Genomic DNA, 6,000 nt, shown 5'->3' on the forward strand with positions numbered 1-6,000 from the left:
ATTGTTTTTCTAATCTTTAAACTCTCTCACACTTGTTATTTTATGTTGAACTTAATACATGTAATTGGTGAATGAAGTAATTCAACTTCCACTTCCACTGATTACGTACAAGATTTTAAGGAAATAAAATATTTGATTGATTTATTTTCGGAAAGTTGTAAAAAAAACAAGATAATGAGTCAAAAACTTAATGGGGTCCCATTTTTCAATGCAAGAAGTCAAATTATTTGATTCATAAAAGATTCTTGTACTAAACAAGAATTATTTGTCACAAAAACATTATTATAAAAACTTTATTAATTTCTTCCTCTCCCATTCTTTAGACTTTGTTATAACCATTTCACTATTTGACTTATTTAAAAAGATATCACTATTATGGTTTCTATATTTTTTAGTCATCTTTGTTCTTTGAAAAAATCTAATTTTCAAACAAATTAGATAAATGGGATTCACATTTATTGTCTTTTTTTTTAGAATATTTGAATCTTAGGCATATAACTATACTCAAATGGGATAATATTTAACTTTAACCCATTACATTATCACTCATCATCCATTACCTTTAGTTGATCATATGTTGTTTTATGTTTATTGGTTTTTTTTAAAACAAATTGTAATTATTAACATCGTCGTCATTCACTATAAATGGATCACATTCATATATTATGTTTTATTTCGTCCCAAGAAAATTGTTATTATAAGTATAACCTTAGATATATTAAGTTAGATCAATTATTAGTTAGATTTTTATTACACTTAAAATTATTGTATTTAACCGACTTTTTATGCATAATCTTTTTGATGCAATTAATTGTTTTCTTTTTCTTTAAAAGAAATTGTCTATAGTTGTTATTAGTTAGAAAATTAATTGAGCATCACAATTTTCAACCTTTTGTTGGATATCCTCAAAGACTTTTGTGAAGCCTACCTATATGAATGAGAGACCCTAACAGATTCTTCGAATGAAACTATAGAGTTTGGGGGTTGAAAACCACTTTCAATCTAAAACTAATTATTTGATTGGTAATTAATTAAATTAAAAGTCCCTTTACTTTGTATTAATCTTTTATATGATTGGACTTTATATAGCTATTTCATTTTCACATAAACATTATAGCAATATCAACTAGTAATACAATCTACCTTATCACATTAAAAAACTACTTACTATATAAAAACGACTAAGTTAAAACTAAAATCATCACTAACTATATATATATATAGCAAGTTGTCAATGTCTAAGAGATCTATAAACTTTCAACCTCAATATATAGTAAGATTCTTTTTCAAATATAGTAAAATGTTCACTCTAAAGTTTTGACAAAATTGACAAAATGTTTGAGTTTGAATTCTCCGTATATGGTTCACAATCGAACACATCAAAAATACTTTCACCAAACTAGTTTTGAAGTGATTGATTATGGAGACAAAGTCGTTTTTTTCTTTTCATATTTTGTAGGCTCAAAATGTGCTCACCACTCCCATATTCAAATGCCCTTTCTCTTAGCTAAAAAAGATACTTTTTTTTCCCTTTCTTCCCAAATCTTTGACTCGTATTTATTTTTTGTTTATGTTTATATGGATCTTATTTATATTAATTTTTTTCCTTTTCGTTAGTTAATATTCTATAAAATAAACAACTAAGTGCAATTTTTTGAATGTGTGTTTTCTGTAACCTTTCTAAAGAATATCAATCAACAAACAAATTTTTTCGATAATTTTTCAATCATTTTCATAAAATTAATACATTTATAATATTTTGGTCGATATCAATATTTTAAAATTTGTTAATTTTTTCATGGATTAACTATGTATTCAAATAGGATTTGAATAATGCAAGTAAAAATTCAAACCAATTTTATAGTTTGAAAACGACTAAATTTTGTCTCTTTGAAAGTGGCTATTAGAATAAGCATAATCATATCAATCATGCTTTACTTATCAAACATTCAAACTCATTCTCCCATATGCAGTTGGTGCTATCATAGTATGTATGTATGTATTTATATAAATACTATTAGATCATAAAATTAGCCTCTAAATTTGTATTTGATAAAGATTTTGTTTTTAGTTTTATATTTTTAAAACCTGCTTTCATTTTCTCAAAGAAAATATTATAGTTTTTCTTATCTCTTAAATAAAAATTTGAATTTTATTCCTAGCTATCATACAAAGATGAGAAAGAAAATTGAAATTACAATGGATTTAAATATAGTACCGATTATAAAAATAGCAAAAAAAAGAAAAAAACGAAAGGAAAAAAAACAATAAGTGGACATATATAACATTAATAGACGTTGAATAATTTTCAAAGATCAAGAACTAAAAATTATGTCGTTATCAAAATGAGAGGAGGTTATCTAATCAATTTTGAATTTTTAGATACTTCTAACATGCATCCAAAATTTTAGCTTGGTGGTTGCCACCCTTTGGAATATATGGAACGAAAAAAACAAAAGGATTTTCAAGGGGGAAGAAAAATTAGTTGGCTCTGTGTGGGAGGACATTCAAGCTACGACGGTCTCTGGACAAGTCGTTTTTTTTTTTTTTCAAAAGTTACTCGGCTAGTTCTATTGCTTTAAACCTAAACGTTTTTTAGTTGTTTGGGTTCATAGGGCTTCCCTGTAGCCCTTTTTGTATCTTCTGTTTCTTGTATTCATCTCTTTATTTTTAATGAAACGGGTTTGATGTGGGTGTTTAGGAAATGTTCCACCTAGTGGAGATGTCATTTTACACCTGCTGTTCCAAAGTATCTTTCTCTACAAAAAAAAACATGCATCCAAACTTTTACTTCTTATCTTTCGTATACTTTTTAAAATTCTTTAACAGTGATCATAAAAGCTAACAAAAGACAATCAAATCGACAGCGCCTAAATTATACGGTAAATGTGAGTCTTCAAAACTTTTTTTTTTTTTTTTGTTTTAAAAAAGTCTTCAAAATGTATTTTCTCTGTAAGAGATTTAAAATAGGAAATTGGTAATGATGTTTGTATAAAATAGGATGCAACAAACTGAAGCCGAAATGCTTTTTTTTAATTTTGAATGTAACCTTAGAGAGAGACAAGAAATTAAAGTTTGAGTAAAGGAAAGAGATGGGGTTGGCCGACATCCCCACCTTTCATTCTTCCATTTGACTTTCTTTTTTTCAAAATCATTCTATTTTTCTATTTCAAAAGTTGAATTATAAACTAATTTAACTGTGAAATTATTCCCTCCTTAGGTTAAAAAATAAATGAATTGTGTAGTAGTTGTTGTTATTTTCCATAAAATTTCTAACATGTCATGATCTTTTCCCCTAACCAGATTCTTCTAATGGAAATGGAGAAGATAATATTTTTATTACAAAGCAAAGAGATATGTATGGGGGAAATTGGCCTAGCTCCCAACAACAAATGTAATGCTTTTGAATCAAAGAGTGGTTGTTTTTTCTTATTTATGATACAAGTGAGATTTAATGATGTTAATCATTGACACTTGGCTTAATTCACATTAATTTAGTAATAGATTTGTCCAAATTTGGGTAAAGATTGAGAGATCACACTGCTGCCCAAAATGTTTGGTGGTCATGGAAGAGTTGAAAATTAGTGTTTTTATAGGTGGGGATGAGATCGCGTAAAATATATTAAAAGTCACGTAGGAGATCATCTAAGAAGTCTTTGTTTTGATAATATCTAAACTTTCATCATAACCTATTTTATTGTAGTTTTCAAACTTTTAAATTTCTTGTTTTAAATTAAATCCCAATAGCTTTTTAAAAAATTGCATCTATTCAATTCCAATATTAATTTTTAATAGTAATAATCATTACTTAGTTTAATTTTAAAAAATTTAAAAAAAAATAATTCAAATAATCTATATAATATTTTTAAATTTACATTCCTAAATTTGAAAGGTTGATATCGATAAATCTAATCAAACTTTTAAACACAATATTCTAATACGACTAAAATGTATATTTTAAAATTTTTATTTTGATCATGTCAACTATATTCACTAAAAATATTAAATATTTGTTAATTTAAAAATAAAAGTACCATAAACATATGGCTTAAACACTAAAACAAAATTTGAATATAGAAGTTCATTGAATGTGTTTTCACTATTTAACAAATTCTAAAAACTTAGAATTTAAGAAAATGATGACATTTGGAAACCTATGTGAAAGCAAAATTTGAATTAGGGGATATGAAATTTGTAAAATTTTGTCACATCCAAAACTTTAATTTCTTTGAATAAAATTTATAGCAATCTTTTCAACTGTAACAAAAAAAAAATTTATAAAATATCTACACTAGCATCAAAAAATATCTACACAACAACAAATCTTTTTATATATATTTGAGAAAGACTCTTAGTTTGTCAACGAGATGTGCATAAATGATATTTTAACGAAAAGAGAAGCGTTATTTTAATTAATAAAAGAAAGGAAACATATGAATTGTGTATGTTATAACATTTGGAGGGACCCTTTAACTAAATTAACTATAATCTATCTGCCCAATCAGAATGAATGAGAAAAGAGAAATAGGAATAAAAAGGTCAGTGTCGTTGAATATATAACAATATCAAACCCTTTAGTCAAACTTTTCGCACAAAAGAAGAAAGAAAATAAAGATATGAATATGTATGTGTGTGTGTGTATATATATATTACCGACTTCAAATATCAACTTTTAAAGACAGGGATTAGTGACCCTTTGATAAAAGTTGGTCGGAAAATATCCATATTTTAAAAAATATGAAGGAAGAAAACAAACTTCAAAATAAAATAATTAAGGTTAGCTTGAAATGTAGGGTTTCTCAAATTTTGTGTAAGAAAAAGGAGGTGGGACAAAGCATCTAATCAACATTGTATTGCCACCAATATATCAATCTCTCTTTATTACTATAAATAAGCTTTACGAACAAAAATTATTTCGACTTCTAAACTTTTCATGCTTGTATCAATTTAGGGTTTAGAGTTTATATTAATTTTTATACTACAACTTTTAATTCCATTAAATTACGTTTAGAACTTAGATGGTTGATGTAATATTCTTAACCTTAATATATATACGTATGATATGATATGAAATTGATAAAAATAAAAATAATAGTTTTAAATTTTAGAAAATACATAAAATTTGAGAAAGATAAATTGTTTTCAATGAATACGTAGAGTGATGGAATCAATAAACAAGCTATATTAGTTAAGTTGAGTTTATGCACAATATATTTATGAAAACTAGAAAATGTGATCTGAAATTTTAAATTTTAATTAAGGAATAAGGATGTACATTTTTTAAGACATGTGAGTATTAAAATCATGTGTTTATATATTATACACTTTTGTTGAAAGGTAGGAGAATGTGCATTATTCTTAATTAACAAGGTCATTACAATTTTAGATTACTTTATAAACGTAACCTTGCATTAAATGGTACATTAGATTTTTGTCACAATTTAATCATAGTCTAAATGCTTGGTGAATTTTAATTAAAGATAATAGACAATAACAAAAGTTTCAAAAGACTTGACATTAAAGTCAAAATATTAAAAATAAATGTTAGAATGTACCTTCTTTTTTTTTAATATTCGAATATAGTACATTATTTTCAATAATAATATTATCTCTATTAGTATTTTTTACTCTAAATTTTGAAAACAAATCTAAAATAATAATGGTTAAAAAAAAGGTTAGCTTCAATGTTGGGTTCCTCAAATTTTGTGTAAAAGAAAAAAGGAAAAGAAGACAAAGCACCTAATGAAGATTGATATAATATTGTACCTCTTTCCATTTTTGCTATTATTTTTATTAAAAAGCCTAAAAAATTTCTTCCTTTTTGGACCCCTCCCTATATTTCACTTTCAATTTCAATCATAATATATATCTCTTTTCCATCTTTTTTTCTTAAAATATATATATATATACACACATATAGATATATAGATATCATGCCCAATCATACTTTCTTTTATTTCTTTTGCTTTGTTCATTCATCATTTTATTCAATGTTTAGTC

Source organism: Cucumis sativus, chromosome 5 (genome assembly GCF_000004075.3).
Source record: "Cucumis sativus cultivar 9930 chromosome 5, Cucumber_9930_V3, whole genome shotgun sequence".
In the NCBI taxonomy this organism is placed as follows: Eukaryota; Viridiplantae; Streptophyta; class Magnoliopsida; order Cucurbitales; family Cucurbitaceae; genus Cucumis; species Cucumis sativus.